Genomic DNA, 18,001 nt, shown 5'->3' on the forward strand with positions numbered 1-18,001 from the left:
TAACCGCGCGTTGCATTACGAAACAATTTCCCCGCTAAATTTCGCGGGAAAATTTTCTCTAGATTTCCCGCTAAATTTCGCGGGGAAATTTTCGCTAAATTTGCCGCTAAATTTAGCGGGGAAATGTTTTGCTAAATTTCGTGGAAATTGTTTTTTTTTTTTTTAAATTTAGCACTAAATGGAGAAGGAGAGCAGGAGGGGAAGGGAAGAGTTGTTTATCCTCCCCTCCGCACCCTCATTTCATCCTTCTCCAAAGCTGCTCTCTAATTTCGCATTAGAGAAAATTGTAAACGTCCTTCATTTTTTTTTCTTGTACATCACCATTTTTGTTTTTGGTTTTTGATTGCAGCAAGGAGCTTTGGATGTCATAGGAAACATCGTTGAGGTAAGTCTCTCAATAAAAAAAAAACAAACAAATTAAGGGCAGTTGTCCCACAATCAATATGTTACACACCTCATACTTGTAGAAGCTCTTTATTGAACTAAACAGAAATGCGGAGGTTTAGTTTGTAAACCTACTTTATTATATCTAAGCGATTACATTTTTGCGGACATAAGTAAGTTTTCTTAAATAATTCGTTGCACAAATTTAAAAATAAAACTATTTATCTCACAAAATACATTGTTCAATATTCGGAAACACTAACACTGTGCACTGCCGCGACTGCGGATGTACTCCAGCCTTTTAAAATACGCACGGCCATCAGTAGACAGAAGACCAAGCTCACGCGCGAGATTATAGAAGCACGCGCTATCGAACAAGCGGGGTGAGAATGTGTTAGTGCCCCGTCACTTGCCTTTTCGGTAAAGCAGTGCTTGTTCCTTTGTAGATCGGAGAACAGCAGTGCGCGCCGATGACTCTAGGAACACGGACACGTGTCGACCTATTTAAGTGTTGTTTCCCTTCTTTGCTTTTGTTTCGGGCAAATTTTGCATTTATACGTGGGGTCATATCCACTAAAGCTCAGTTGTAAGTCAGGGCCGTGTTCGTCTTTCGTCCTCTACTCTGTCCGTGTCCCTGCTTTGTTTGTTACCCGTTGAACGCACAATTTCACCTGGATCACATTTCTGGAATGTACTTTGTAGTTGGGGGTAGTACTTTTCTCGGAAAGACAAAAAAACAACAACAACAAAAAAGAACAACAACTTTAAGTTAACTAAGAGCCCATATATACTCACAGATTGTGCTTCAAGTAAATAACAATTTTTGTAATCCTACTGGCTTAACCGTTATGCATTAATAAAAAAGTATAAAGAAAATTTTTCATCACGACGGCATCAAATAGTAGCTCAGCGTATGTACTTTTTCATATTAAATGTATTTCACTTAATCTCTAATAAATGGAACTTACGCCGTAGCTTTCTTTCGTAAAAAAATAAGGAAAGGTTAAATAAAGCTAAACGCCTCCGTTTTCCCCCCAGTGTGCCCTCGATGGCATCAGGGACCTGAATTTGGGATCCCAGCTCTATCTCATCATCCAGTTGCTGGTGCTTGCTGTGGACCGGAACGGCTTGGGTAATTGAAGATACGAGTTTCGTTCACTTCCGTCCAAACAAATTGTCAAGAAATGTGCCGGATAAATGTTTCAGCTGCGTACAAACGAAAACGAGGCAGCCATCTGAACAGGCCTTAGATGTTTATGACCTCAACCAGGAGGCTGTGCAATTTGTTTCGTGGGATTTTATCAATTGCGAGATATAAATACTTCTGTAAGTTTTCATAAAACAAACGTTTAAAACTTTCTTAAAAAAATATATATACGCTTATTTTTCATGGACAATTCGAATCTGACAGAAAGAAATGATATCTAATAGAATAATGGATTTCGGAACTGCCCTTATTAAATACCAGTATAGCTCACAAAAAGGCGGGGTGCAAAGGAGCTGGTGAAGGTTTAACATAATTTAAGGCAAACCCCCGAAATTAGGAAAAATACGAAGGACAACTCAGCTGAGACTCTGTGATATGTTGCCCTTCGTCTTTTCCCTTAGTCTCGGGGGTTTATCACCAAATAGCTTTTGTGATAATAATGCTATTACCTTGGCACTTTGAATTTATGTAGCGTAGATATGACTGCATGTTCGCAAAAAATTATCGTAGGATGGAAAGAAACAAAGCACACAGTTTAACAGTGCAACGGTAATTGGCACATATAATTTCAGTTTCGGTAAAAAAATATATTTACGCTGATCTATTTTTATTACCTACGACCAGGTTGATCACAACAAAGCTAAACCCATACAAACGAACCAGGACAAGAGCTAACGCTCCCGCGAATAATGCGGGACAAAAGATTTCGTCAGTTTCTAGGGTCGCTCTGCTGACTTCGTAACCTGTGCAGGATCGGAAACTGAAGAGCCAAGAAAGACATTTAATTTGTAGAGAGCTGAACCCCACAAATATTTCCATGCGTAGACCCTTTCACTAATCCGTCTTATGCGCGCTATCCTTTTTGTCCAAGGGGCTCTGCGCGTGCGCGGAACCTCTTTTTTTTCCAAACATTACACATTGTGCATGTGTCCACAAACCAATGACTCGTCATGTTTCCCCAATTGTCAAACGCAAGAATGGTGTCTTTGATAGATCGAGATTACGCAACATGGTGTAGTAGACCCTAGACTTCCATCACCGCCATTACAGTCACTGACGATGCAAGAAACTCAGGGCGCTTCACAACCAATGAAATTGCGGATTAGTCAGTGCGAACGCTGAAAAACCAATCCCGAAGAAAGAGGAGTTAACATAATCAGACCCACACTGCGTTTCTGAAAGGGAAGCTGAAGCACGTCTCAAGAAAACTGCATTCGGGGTAGGCTTTTCGTCCCGTGAGTTTGATTACCGGGCTTGAATTGGTGTACGTAAAGTGCTTTTATTATAAAAAAAGAAAAAAATTTCTGGAAATGATAATTCGAATGTAAGGGCTCAAACGAGCTGGTAAATATTAAACACACACACACAAAAGAAAATGAAACTGCGGATAAAAACGAAACATACACTAGAAGGTCTCAACAAAAACGACATATACGCTTTTGAGACCTTTTGGTGTATATGTCGTTTTTGACCGCAGCCTCGGTTTACATTTTGCATAATTGAAGTGCTGCAGGACGTGGCAAGTTCCTCGCTGCCGCTTAATATCTGCCCAAGTCATCGTGACGTAATCATCGGTATCCACAATCCAGGTTAAGGGAGAGCAAGGGGCACCTGACCCCACCCATGACGTTACTTTCGCTGGTGTTACCTTGTACAGTTTTGTTCTCTTGCGCTCGGCAGGCAGGGCTGCCTGCTAATTTTAATTGAAGATCACGTCGCTCCTAATGATGAAATTCGAACCATACTCTAGGCGCATAAAGTTTAAGGTGTCTACGTTCAAAATGTCGCAATGTTCCTGATAAAAAAAAAAAAAAATCAGTTTGTTTTTACGGTGTCAGTGACTATGAAGTAGCCATTTTAAAGCTTCGGTAATCGATTGTATTATAAAGCACCGGCTGCGATCCCGGACATGCATGGCAGTCTACTGAAGTTGTGAGCGTTTTGCTTTTCCGCCGTCCCTTCCAAGCCTTTATACCGCTCCGATCAACGATAAACGCGAAGCTTTAAGTGGTGGGAAGCCATTTGTTTCGTCTGCGCTTGCCACTCGACGTCATCCTCGCAGGCATAGCGGTGGAACTGCTCGATGGACTCTGCGATCTGCTGGCAACCCTGGTGGGGACGACTTGCACTCTGTTCGCCTTGAATGAGACAGCACTGTGCCAAGATCCTATTGACCTCAACCTCCCAAGCGTCATTGGCGTCGGAGAGGTGCATTGTGTTTGTCATCCGCTCCCATCTCTGTTCGCTCTGTAGAAAACATAAAGAAAAAAAGTAAAAAAAAAATGGCAACGACCTTTATCTCCGATGTCCTATACAGCATGATATTACTGTTGGTGGTAATACCGCGTTACGTCTTTGCCAGTAACTAGTTACTATTTTCGCTGACTTAGTAACGTACTCGTTACTTTTTTCTTAATACTGTAAAGTATAGTATATACCTACATTACTTACTTCGAGTAAGAGGTAACGTTGTTACGTTCCTTGTTTAGGGTGACCACCCGTCCCGCGCCTCGCGGGACTGTCCCGCATTGAGGGCTCGCGTCCCGCGTCCCGCGAGAAATTTCCAAATCTTCAAAATGTCCCGCATTTCATCCTGTCGTAAAGTTTACTCTGCAACCCATGGCGCTGCCGAACAACGGGGCACGGGGAAGCACGGAGGTCGCTGGTAATCGTGTGAATCGCAATGGTACGTTATTTTCTATCCAGGCATTGCGGGAAGCGACCGTCGTTCTTGCAGCAGAACCGACGCTCATTCTTATGAAGCAATGTTGAGGGCGCAGGTTAGTTGGTGTAAATTGAGCATAGTTGTAAACCCGAGACTGGGGATACGGACAAGGGACAAACCCAGAACGACAAGGACGAAGTGTCGTTCTGTGTTTGTCCCTTGTCCGTATACCCAGTCTCGAGTTTACAACTATGCTCATTCTTTGTTGTCTCTCTCCCCTTGGTGGTAAAATCTTGTAAGAAAAATTGCTCGCCAAAAGTTTAAATGTAAAATATTGTCATTATTTTCATATCGCTGTGTCAATGCGAACAAGGTTGCCGTGAATTTTTTTTTTTTTCGTGAAGACAGCTACACAATGCAAAAGCTAGCCTGCCACTCACAACGGTCGAAAAAGAACATAATGTTAAAAATTTCTGTAGGGCCATGTTGATAAAATTAAGCGTTGACAGGAAACTATAAGCCCAAAAAATTTACTGTTTCTTTACTCCGTTTGATGCATTGAGTTCTGCTTCAGTCGATTTTTATGTTCTGAATTTTGACTCATTTAATAACAGGTTTGGCATAAAAATATATATCACTGGAAGTGCAAATTATTTGAGCTTAATTGTTGCAATACAATTAGCAGGTGTATAAACAGCACAGGATATTAAATCTGTTAACAGAGCCTCGGTTCGTGGTGTGCGTGTAAATAAATTTCCTCTACCCCCCCCCCCCCCTCCTCCCCCGGCCTGCCCTGCGTGTCCCGCATTTCGCTATCAGGAAGGTGGTCACCCTATCCTTGTTACGTCTTCACAAGTCTAAAAAACAAACAATGAACACTTTGATGTGTTTCTAGGCTCCAATGCATATAATGCTAATGAAATTATTGCAAAGGTGCAAGCGAGCTGGACAATAATGACGATAATAATAATCGCTGGAGAAGGGGAACAAGGGGTACAAAGGACCAACACAAATCTCATAGCAAATCTATGGTGCGCGACTGAAAAATTCCACCTGGTTCTGGTATTGCACCGGGGACGCCTCCATTTCCAGTGGAGCGCTCTACCAACTGAGCTAACCAGGGTTTAGAAGTCTACCACCAACAAGGATGAACGGCCTGCATTTTAAGGTTAGGACGATAATTCACTTAATGCAATGGTACAAGCTAGCTGGACTAGAATAATGATAATAATGATCCTGGAGAAGGGGAATAAGGGGTCATAGGACAAACATCAATCTCTTAACACAGCTAGGTGACTGGTGCGAAACTGAAAAAAATCCACCTGGTCCTGGTATCAATCCAGGGACCTCTCCATTTCGAGTGGAGCGTTCTTATAAGGTTTTTTATAATTTGCATTTTTCGTTTTTGCGAGTATTCAGGTGGAATCACAACAAAGAAGGTTATTATGATTAGTTTCTGCATGGGGATAATGTTTATTCGAGTATGGTGTTTATAGATACCTGTAACGCCAAACAATAAACTTGTATAATTCATACAAAAAAATGTATGGAAAAATAACGCGAGTTAACTTTTTTTCAATAACGGTAACGCGTTTATTTAATTTTTAGGTGTTTTTGGCCAGTAACGCGTTCTTTTTATTTGCAAGGAATGAGGAGAATATTATCTTTGGTTTTTTTTTCGCTAATGCTTACAACACTGCACGAAATCCAGTATTTAGAGAGCCACCATTTAAATTTGGTCGGAAGACATTGAACAGTCATTTCGGGGAGCGAGAAAAACCCCTACATATTTATTAATTTCTCCAATACATTTATCGGAGCAACAGGGTGCATTGCTAACGTGAAGTCCATTTGTCCGCCAAATACAGGGGGAAACTAAAATGGTTTACAGGTCACGTGATGTCATGTATAGCGAAGTCAAGTTGCCTGCTAAATTTAGCAGGGAAATTGACATGATTTTTATAGGTCGTCACATATTTCCCCACCAAATCTAGCGGTTTCCCCGCTAGATTTGGTGGGGAAATTGGTCCCATCACGTCAGGTCACGTGACAACAAAGTTTTCCCTCACGTTACTTGACGTCACTTTGATTACCGTGACATGAGATCAGGTGGGCGGCAATTTTCCCGCTAAATTTAGCGGGAAAACTATTTGGTCTGTGAATGAAATCATCCTAGATTATATTTTTTTGATACATTTAGCGGGGAAAGGAATTGGAGTTTAGGTCACATGACGTAAAGTTTCCCACTAATTTTAGCGGAACATACACGGACGGGTGAACGGACGGTCGGACGGACAAGATGTTAGGAATGGAGGGGGGGGGGGGCAGTTCAAAAACTTTTTATGCTTTAAAACATACAGCTTTCTATTGTGTTTGCTTCTACAAGTGACTCAGTTCGAATAACCAAAAGTGTAACTCCTAAACCTTCCGTTAACCATTTTCGTTCAGAAACAAATAATTTTATGTAATAATAAGTACAAACTTTGATCTTTACAAATCATAATAAAATTCGCTGTTATGCCAGACCACAGTCATAGGAAAAAAGTGAAAGCCGTTTACAAATCCCTGTAACGCCGAATTGGAGCGCAGCTCTTGAGGAGGAGGAGTGAAGGGTACTGAGGGGAGGGTAGACCCCTCCCCCTTCTCCTCCTCCTCCCCTCATTCTTTAATATGCTCCGGGGGGGGGTGTCACGTGACTTCGGGGAGGGGGTCACGTGACCTCGGGGAGGCGTGACCTGGGGGTGACCTCAAGGCCACGTGACCCCAAAGGTGACCCCACGTGACCTTGGGGGTCACGTGACCTGGAGGGGTCACGTGACCTCGGGGGGTCACGTGACCTCAGAGGGGTCACGTGACCTCAGAGGGGTCACGTGACCTGGGGGTCACGTGGGGTCACGTGACCTTGAGATGACCTTAGAAGGGGTCACGTGACCTTGGGGGTCACGTGACCTCGGGGGTCACGTGACCTTGGGGAGGCGACCACGTGACCTCGGGGGTCACGTGACCTTGGGGAGGCGACCACGTGACCTCGGGGGTCACGTGACCTCAGAGGGGTCACGTGACTTGGGGGTCACGTGACCTTCAAAGGGTCACGTGGGGTCATCTTGGGGTCACGTGACCTTGAGATGACCTTGGAAGGGGTCACGTGACCTCGAGGGGTCACGTGACCTTCAGGGGGTCACGTGGGGTCACGTGACCTTGAGATGACCTTGGGAGGGGTCACGTGACCTTGGGGGTCACGTGACCTTGGGATGACCTTGGTTACGCCGACGCCGACGCCGACGGCGACGGCGACGCCAACGGCGACGCCGACGGCGACGCCGCTCAAGCCGGGAACGGGCCCCTAAGAGCTGCGCTCTAAAAAATATTAAATGACCGTTGTTTTCGGACTGATATAGTTAGCGCTGTAGCTAAAAGCCTCCGTAAACCTCGTCTCGTCCCGACCTTAAAGAGGTAACGCTTCGAACTAAAAGCGTTAGATAGGGCTGGATATAAATCCTCGTACCAAAATGAGTTGCTGGGTGAGTTGGTTAGACATGTTGACTTAAAAAGCGCAAACAAGCTTCCTTATTTGCTCTGTTTAAGTCAATAAATCCTCGTAAGTCACTTAGCAGACACACCCAGTTTCGCAATATTGAAGTTAAATTTACTACAGATTTCATTTTTAATGTCGATCACTCGCGTCTGGGAACCATGCAATTCTGACAAATGACCTGTCCAGAGGGCTCACATTATAACAGTGACTGTAACCGGTCCTCGACTGGTGTGTCATTCTGATTTGCCCTTGAATCGCAAGTTGTCCCGAAGCGGCAACAAATGACGTCACATAAGCCCGAGCGTTACGCTGTCGGATGTCGCGACCCTGGTGGTTGCTCCTAGAAGTTCCGGCAAAACGCATGGGCGAACTCGAGGGCCGCTGTCATCACGGCGTCCCAGCTCCGAGCAGCTCAAGCTTCCGTGACCTGTATAGCTGCAAGGCGATCTACGCCAGAACAGGCGTCTGCCTCATCTGCCACCTCTCCTGAGACACCGCCAGGATCGCGGCCGGCGACAGCGTGATGATGAAAATAATTCCCGGAGAAGAGATACAAGGGGGAGAAAGGACAAACATAAATTGCCCAACATAGCTGGAACCAGGGACCTCTCCATTTCCAGTGGAGCTCTCTACCAACCGAGCTAAACAGGACCTAGACGTCAGTAAAGCAGCCGACTTTTTAACAGCTGCCCCCCGTCGTACACCACCAAGGGTGAACAGTTTGCATTTTGAGGTTAAGGTTATAATGCAATTAAATGCAAAGATGCAAAGACGATTATAATAATCCCTGGAGAAGGGGAACAAGGGGGACAAGGGACAAACACAAATCTCCAAACAGAGGTGAGGGACCTAAAAAAATCCGCATGAACCTGGTATCGAAACCTCTCCAATTTTAGTTTAGCGCTCTACCAACTGAGAAATGAGCTAACCAGGAGTTTATACCTCAGTAGAGCAAATGAGTTTTATCAGCTGCCAACAGTCGAACACTAACAAGAATGAAAGGCTTGCATTTTAAGGTTATGACGATAATTGCAACTAAATGCAAAGGTGCAAGCGAGCTAGACAAGAATGACCATAATAATCGCTGGAGAAGGGGAACAAAGGGGACAAAGGACGATTGCAAATCCCCAAACACAGCTAGGTAAGTGGCGAGTGACCGCTCACCAGTCACCTAGCTATTTGGAGATCTGTATTTGTCCTTTGTTCCCGCTGTTTCTATTCTCCAGGGATTATTGTAGTCATTCTTTGCCAGCTCGTTTGCACCTTTGCAATAATTGCGTGACAGCATGATGCTTCTTTGACGTCATCAGGCGGGAATCGAACCCGGGTTCGCTGCCTCCCAAGCAGAGGCGTTACCATTGAGCTGCGCCACAGCAGCTCCAACCCCCCGCTCTTACTCAGGGCTTTTGTAGTAACCGCGATGCCCATCCCCTTTTAGTTGGACATCAGCGCGTCAGCGCATGCACTAGATTGAGATTTTCAACCGAACAACAAGAGACATCGCAAAGTTGCCCTGGAATATTTTAGATGACAGTCATAAAATATCAGTAGGCAGTAATTGAACTCTTGGACCCGTATAATTGTAATTCCGCGGCTCTTCAATTATTCTATTTTACTTTTGCATTAATTTTTTAGGTAACATTTACAAAAAAAAAAGTAGATTTCTGCATTTTTCGATGGAAAGGTCGTAATCTTCTCGAGGACTGTAATTCCCTGGGTAATATAGAACGCCAATAAATAAAACTTTTGATGTGTCATGTGAAATCTTTTATTCCGCGAAATGCCCCAGACAGTGGGCAAAACACTGCACGGGGTTCTTAAAAAAAAAAAAGAAGATAAACGAAAAGAAAAAGTAGCCAATAACAAAGATGCCATCGTAGCACTTTCAATGCAATGATCTCGTGACGGGAGAAGCGCTTTCACGTAATCGAAAAAAAAAAAGAAATGAAGCGTTTGAAAATGATTTTTTAACGTTTTTTTTTTTGGTCAGATTTTTTTTTTTTTTAACGCTTTTGTTTACTCATTTCACGGTGCGTAAACGCGACGACGTTGCCCAACGACTTCGCTATGACTTGTCGCAGCCATCGCTGTGACTCCTCTGTTGATTAACAGAGAACTGCCCGTATTTATTTTTTTAATCTCCTTGCGTGTTCTTGTTGTTCCTCGTCTGATGACGATGTCTACACCGATGCCGCAAACACCGAGGGCTGGAAGCGCGGGAGGAACGAACATCAAGGCCGAATGAGCTCAAGCGCATGAGCAGAAATGTACACGTCACAGATATATGAGCAACAGAATACCGTTATTTGTTACTCACCAAAAATTTGACTACGTACGTTCCTCATTACCGTGATAGAAAAAAAAAAACACACACACACACAAAAAAAAACAACAACAACAACAACAAAAAAAGTGTTATCTCAGCTTGAAAGTCGCGCGTACTTTTCTTGTTACTCTAGTGTTCGAAATTGCACCCCCATAGATCCAAAGCTGAGATGCGAATAGGGTTTCGAACGACCAGGTACTGAAACCTTAACCTGGAGTAAGATGGATTAAAGTTTGGACACGGCCTTAATGTTTCGTTCTTTTGAAGCTGTAGCCGCTTGAAATAATTGTCGTGGTTAGTAATTTTTCGCTTCTTAACGCCTTCATTCGGCGATAATAGCGGCTATACCAACACACCTCCTGCCCATCTATTTATGCTTTATCTAGCGTTTTCATGTCGTGAAAACTACGGGCGCGAGCTGCGTAAGAACTAGATTGGATACTTGTGTTGTGCATGTTCCTCTCGAGAAGTAATTAAATGACGTCGCTCGCTACGTTGTCGAAAAGTGACGAAAATTCGTTAATCGTTCCTTCCCCAGAAAGCAACCAGACTGGTACTTTGTTACTAAAAGTAACTACGTAATTACACGTTCTTTTTAACGCGTTAGTTACAAGTCTGGCGCTGTGAGATCTAAGTGTGCGAGCGCATGGAAGAGAATAATCTTAGTTGCGCCGCCGCGCCGCTAGGGGCACAGGCGGATATATGCGTGACGTGTGACGAGGCGAGGCACACTACGTCTACCACCTTTCAAACATGGCGTTTTTTTTTAAATGGGTGACTCCGAGGGTCCAAGGCTAAATTGAATTTATCCACGCATCTAAATCACTGTTTAGGAGATATATTTAGTACAGATGTGCGAATTCCGGTTCGAATCGAATAGCCCAGTATCATTGGCAAGGAGATCGAACTATAAGGGGCGCAGTTTCCTTATCATCATCATCATTACCACAAACAATGGCTTTGTGGGAAACAAATTCGACGCTAGCACTCGCGAAGCGTATGTCACATCGTTTTCGTGCTCGACTGCAGATTTGTTTTTAGCGATATGGTGCGCACTTGCAGTGTACCGCATTGTTGGAAACGTGATTTTGAACCGGGTACATGCAGCGCGGAGGACTGCAGGACGTACGCGACGATCCGGACACTGTCCGCCGTCATCTTCGGTGAAACGCTGTAATCGATGACGTGGTCGCAGTTGGGCACGTCCTCTCCTTCAACTAGACACCGCTTGCCTTTGCCGATCTCGTTTATGATGGTTGCAAGAGACAGGGTAAATGAAAACTGAAGTGTGTGTTTTGTCAATTATTGACAAAAACACAGACGCTGCGCCGGCCAGGCACCATCCAGCGCGCGCGGCCGACACGACGCGGCTGGCCCGGCACGCTTGCGCGTGACCAACCTACGCATGTTTTGCCTTCTAAGAGGATTTCGATGACATTGAACGCAAGAGACAACTAAATTACTTTTATATAGATACGTTTTAAGAGAAAATAATAGTATTGGATATATTTCACGAGCCTGACTGCGGTCGAATGGTTTGTTTGCCACACAGCGTTAGTTCCCCAGGTGGTCGCTAGGGAGCGCCACTCTCAATCTCTCTCCCTCCACGCCCCCCCCCCCCCCCCTATATTTTATTTAATTTCATTTAATTCATTTACGTCAAGGGCGTCTTTGAGGATGCGTGAGCAGGACTTATAAGAAAACCGGTTGCCGCGGCTTTCCCCTCCACTGTGAAGGTTATAAATGATACAGTGTGATTGTATTATAACCGGTATTCGCACACTTCTAGTATTTATCGGAAATGTAGTAACATCTAAGAAGTTTTAGCAATATAACAATTTCTCATTTTATTCTATGCGTGTCTTGACCGTTTTTAAAATGTTCATCCTAGAACTAATAAGAAACGTTCTTAATATGGGCGTTTCACGTTGTTCTGTTTTGCATTCTTGTTGCAGTGTTTTGGAACTCAGTTTCAAGTTTGCGAGCAAGGACAACTCGTGACTGTACGTGAAAACAAGTTTGGTTTAAATTGTCATTTCTTCACTAGAAAATTGAATTTGTGTGTAATAATACTCCTTACGTCGCTGCCATTTCACAGGGAGGTGCTGTTCAGGTTCTTTTCAATGTGATCCAGGTGAGGGCTTTAGTTAGAGAGTTTTTATAATCACTATTAACACGCCTTGTAATATGTAAATTCAAGTCTATTGTTGAACGTCTTCAACACTTTGAATATAACTACCAATTCACAAAGTTTTACTATTTTGTTAATGACGGTCATAAACTACTGCATCCCGCTGTAACCTACGAGAGCAGTTCTTTTTTTACATATTGAAATACGTAAACATAGGACGTTTTTTAACCTTTTTGACACTTTAGTGAAAACTATTTGTGCCCTAAAGTCTCTAAGTTGTGAATCACAGTCATACGCTATAAGTGGTGATAGGTTAAGAGTTCAGTCCAAGCTCCTCCCACCTCTTTCCACTTCAGCAGAACGAACGCTAAAGAGGAGGTGATATCCCCTTCAGCGTTCGCTCTGCTAAAGTGGAAAGAGAGGGGAGGAGCCTACCCTGAATTCTTAATCCTTCACGGACTATACCGCGTTCAGTAGAAACATACGAGGTCTCTCTTTTCAACATCTCGAAATACGCGAATACAACACCTTTTGTACATCGTGAATACCTTCACTACAACTACTAGTTCACCGAAGGTTTTCTAATTTGTGAATTTCGTGGCGCACCAGTGCGCTCCGCGGTAACCTACGAGGAATGTTTTTGATTTTCAACATCCGATAATCTGGGTAAGAAAAGTAATGACAAATGTTTCGATATGCACGAAATGTTGATACGTACATATTTTGCCACATAATCATCACATAGATCAAGGCAGCTCTTATGAAATAGCACGACCTTTTGGATGCTCTACTCAACGCTGGTTGACTCCGGAGCTTTGAATTCTTCCAGTAAAATGGTTAAACAAATAAATAAGAGGGATACAACGTTTTTAGTATACACAACAACCAATAAACAAGAGGGATACAAAGTTTAATAAACACAATATAAAGAAACTTACACCAACTACTTTTCCACGTGATCAGCGCACACATTTAGTCTGTTATTATGGCGTGGCACAAGCTTACGGAACCTCTCCCCTAAGAATGTTGCAGAATAATTTTCTCACAAGTTCAACAAGACAGCCAGTTGCCACAGATGTCCTTCTCTGATTCCCATTATCAAGGAACGTTCTTCACAAAACGTCTTGGAGTTTCCTTCATACACTTTGCCCGCCTGTGTCATTTTATCAGGGGTCTTGCTGACCCCTGATAAAATGACTGAAAACCCTGGCTGCAACCTTCTTTTAAGGAGGGCAATCAAGAGCTTATGATCCTAACGCGGAAAGTTACTTTTCAGTGTGCGACCATGATTTGTGGAGATTTTTTTTTCACTCAAAAAGCTTTGAAAATTATTTTTACATTAAAATTTAAACTTGTTTATATCATAAAAAAATAACACACGTTAGTTCTTCTTGCGTTTATGTACATAAAATATGAGACGCATAAAGAAGGCGGTATTTACAAGCGGGTTTAGCGAAAAATAAATGCCAGTCTTGGCTTGTGAATAAGGTGGAGGTTTCGCTATCATGTCATGTCGGAGTCACTGTCACTTGACTGAAGCGACGCTGCGACTGTTTATGATATTAACAGTTTTGACAGTGGGGAGCCTGTCAAAACTTCGCGCCGCTTCCCAGCATCTATGGTCAAGCGCAATGAGCAAAGCCCATTTCCTTCCAAAGCAATTAGTTTATTTCACCGGCCAGCAAACGGAAATATACATCACCATGTTGGGCATAAAGTTCAATAGATGGCAGCACCTATAACCTCCATCTAAAATCGGCACGCATCTCCCAGTGCGCTCCCCCATCCAAAGAAAATGTCACGTGGTCTTTAGACGCGCTCTATTTCAAGGTCAAAATGAAGGCGCGTCCTCGATGCACTTCCCAGTTAAGGCACTGTCTAAACATGTGCGGTGATTATGCTGAAAAGTAGCTACAGTATTTATATGCATTTCGTGCGGATCAAAATATTTTTCATCACTCTTGTTTTCTTTACCGAGATATCCGGAAGTCAAAGGAAGACAGCCTCGTGTTTGAATTACTTGCGCGAGAGCACCTATATTCCATTGACGCTAATATGGTAGCACAAGAATTCAACACAGCACCCCGATATGAAACATTACAAACATGCATGAGCACTTAGAAATTTTATTGTTTAAGTGCATACTAGAACATAATTTAAATGCCGGCATTCAGGGTCCGTAAATAAAAAAAATCTTTGTTTTCCAGTGCCTTCTGAAGAATCTGAACGACGAAAGTTTTGGATCTATCCTGGAAAATATTACATGCAGCGTCTTTAATATCATAAACAAGATTACGGGGGCCCAGATCTTTACAAAATTGCTGAACAGAATTCTCAGAACGAATTGTGAGTGAAGTTACCTATTTTTTGCTAAGAGTGCAGACTATTTCCCTCGTGCAGATTAATAGAGCACACATACTTCTAAATAATGTGTAGAAAATATGAATTCCCGAGCAATAACCAATCTGATAACATAAATGCTCATTTTAAATGAGTCGAAACAAAGCTGCGAGATTTGATTCTGGAAGGTATGGGTATGATGAAAGCACAAGTTCAATCAAAAATGGCTTTCAATTTAAGCCACTAAATCTTCGTAGAAAATATCTTCGGTTAAGGCTAATCCATAACATATACTAAAACAAAAGAAGAATGGACAAATATCTATCGGATATTTGTATCTGTTCCATTTTAATTCAGAAGAACAAGATCAGGCCAACAAAATGAGAGAATTCACTTGTACCGATATTTTCGGAACTCGTTTTTTCCACGTATATATGGACATTAGAATTGTCTCCCCTGTAATACTGCTTCGTTGCTAAACAAAACTGCAAAATTCTTTTTAGCTGCGGTTTGCACTTTTTTAAAATAAAGTTTATTATGACCTGTATAATTGTTTGCATAATTGTCAATGCTTCTGTATTTTAACTTCTCGCTTTCCACCAATATTAGGCCTCCTGTCGTTGCAAGATAACTTAAAAAATAAAATATTAACTACATAAATAAATAAAAGAGGACTCGTGTGAAAAAATCAGAATTGCACAGCACGATGTTTTACTGAGCAAGTACCATTCAAACATCGACCCTTCCCTGTTAAAGAACCTTTCGAAAGTGGGGAAAAACAAAAACAAGGTGGAGTTCTCCATTTGGTTGACACTACTCGTAGTAATCGCTGACCTTGTATCGTCTAGGACAGTTTAAGAAACACAGGGCGTGTGCTGTTATAAACGCGATCTTGCTTCGTGATTAGTTGCTCAGCATTCTTATCAGACAATGCCGGCGTCTTATTGGCTCCAGAGCGATAATGAGATGCTCGGAATTCACCACGCCGTGCGTGTTTTAAGCGGACGATAAATGTAGCATACAGAGTCACTTGAAATCTCTCACCTGTTTCGCTTCCCGAAACTAGAGAGTGAACTAAAGATACAAACCTTTCCCTACGTATCCGTTCTTGAATTAAGTAGCTTCATAAAAACAAACAAGAAAAAAAGTTGAAAAATGAATGTACGTATTTTATCTACATTTAAAAAATACAAGTTTTATATTTAACCGAAACTTACGTATTTCCAAAATGGTAGAGCTAGATCAAAGCCAGACAATGCAAGACGTATTCCCATATCTCATAGGTGTTAAGTATGGTGATGTTTCGCCAAGGCTGTAATTCAAAGCCATATGATTTAGGCAATTCAATGAGTTCAAAGCGATAATTATGCTTTCTGTAGCTATGGCTTTGATAAAAACTTCGCTGATTACATCTAATTGATATAAAATGTCTTAGTTTATGTTTTGTGTATTGGGTTGCGTTGAGCCTAAACAAAAAGAGTTCCAAGTCGGATCAGCTTGAAACTTTTTTCTCCTGGATTTAGAAAAAAAAAGAAAATCAAGTTGATAAATATATACCTAAATATAAGAGTTTTATACTGCTCAAACTCTGATCAAAGGCAAAACACCACGGAGTGTCTAGAACATTCCGGATTCAAATCTAACCACTCATTGCCACAGACGGAGCCATGTACCTGATAGATATCGCGGGTCATAAAAAAGTATTATATTTTTTTTGAGAGTGATTATTTATGAATCCTGAAGAGTCTCCTTGTCTTTTTTGCAGGTTAAACACGGATCCCGATGACTGCCCACCAACACAATGGAGAATTAACAACGACTCCTCCTAGATTGTCTCTCAGTTTTACGTTTGCGCACCTGGCTCGGGGTAGTTTTGAGTGTGGTCTTCAGTAAAGGCTGATCTAAGCTTAGAGCCGTTCAGACACGGCACGTTTTCTGCAGTCGGTGTACCTGAGGTGGATGAATATCTTCCGCCATATCCGTTCGCTTTGCGACGTTATTTTCCTTAAGATTTTTTTTTTCCGGCATGCGGGCTCGTTTAGCCCGCATCACCACAGCCTCTGTCGCTCGCATACTCGCGTCGGCTTGCTGCTTCTGGCGCCACATTTTGGCCAGGCGAGCTAGGCGCTGTTTCCGCTTTTCTGTCTCGTTCGCCCGCCCTGCACGCTTCGCAGCGGCATCCGGTGCCTGACGCTGCTTTCGCTGTGCACCGGTTTCCCGCGCGCACATTGGCTTCCGCCTCGTGACGTCATCTCCCTCTCCACTTTGACCTTCACTACTCTCTCCCTCTCTACGCGGCGCGCTTCCCTTTCCACTGTTTTGTCCACAGATGGACGGCGTCAGCTTTTTTCTGCCGTATAGGCGTTAATGCTAACGCATGAAAAGCATCGAAGCGAAATAGGTGACGGCGTCTCACGCGAGTTTCTGATTCCCCGGTGCGCTGTCACGTGCCTCGATCCGGCTTTCTCATTGGCCCACCAGCCCTGTATGATCCAACTTTTGGCGGGATAAGCTGAAATGGAGCGTAGCAAAAGAAGCGTGCCGCCGGCTCGTCCCTGCAGAGCGGCGCTGTCCCAGCCATCCCGCCGTCTGGAATATAGACCTACAGCCAGCTAGGCGCGCCCCTTTCGTTTTTGCTTCCCCGCTCCTTTCCCCGGCTGCTTTCGCGAAGAAAGTAATCAAAGTGGGGACGGTGTACTGTCTGCAAATGTTGATGCCATTTCAAGACCATCGCTAATGTTTCGCTGTAATAATGTTAAAAAATAAAATGTTGAACCGATATCACATATCGGTTACCGGTTAAAACATTGCGGTTACGGTTAGTGTAAACATCGAATTGAAATATATTTCTTGTTCCGGTTATGGTTACCAATTTTTTTTTTATTATAAATGGTTGTCGATTTGCGTTACGGTTACGGCTTCAGTCACTGACTTATATAAAACAAAATTATGCAGGGATGTCTCGTTAATATGGACACCTCCGTTCCCCCCAAACATCGTCCATGATGTGAGTTGTCCATAATAACGGGATAAAAGTGCCTGTCTTTTTCTCGTTTGTACACGAAAGTGGTGTCCTAATAGCGGGGTATCCACATTAACGGAGTCCATATTACCGAGACCTGACTCTTTAGGTGCGATGGCGGAACCCCACTGTAACTCACCCACAACGGCTTTATGTATTACGGTGATAGGTCGTGCCAGGTCGTGCCTGTCTCTTCCCCTCCATCTCCATCGCTCTCTTTCTGTCTTATATATATATCCCTGACTTATATGTAGAATAAAAACATATTCAATCGTTTTCTTACTGCGTGATAGTGTTTCGTGGCTAGCAACAATCATTTCTTCGCGAAGATCACGATTATGGCGCAATAGTTGACGGAAGTAGCAGGCGACACTCGTCGCCAGTTCTGGCA

The 18,001-nt window shown here is 43.1% G+C and overlaps 1 long non-coding RNA gene across 1 annotated transcript; it reads left to right on the forward strand.

Moving 5' to 3' along the window:
• Positions 1–349: 349 nt before the first annotated feature.
• LOC115322662 lies at positions 350–16,404 on the forward strand. Its single transcript, XR_003919024.3, has 4 exons — positions 350–385; positions 1,423–1,516; positions 3,654–3,799; positions 16,354–16,404. It is a non-coding gene; the product is annotated as an uncharacterized LOC115322662 (long non-coding RNA).
• Positions 16,405–18,001: the final 1,597 nt, after the last annotated feature.

This window comes from Ixodes scapularis, unplaced genomic scaffold, assembly GCF_016920785.2.
Source record: "Ixodes scapularis isolate PalLabHiFi unplaced genomic scaffold, ASM1692078v2 PGA_scaffold6__148_contigs__length_123643588, whole genome shotgun sequence".
In the NCBI taxonomy this organism is placed as follows: domain Eukaryota; kingdom Metazoa; phylum Arthropoda; class Arachnida; order Ixodida; family Ixodidae; genus Ixodes; species Ixodes scapularis.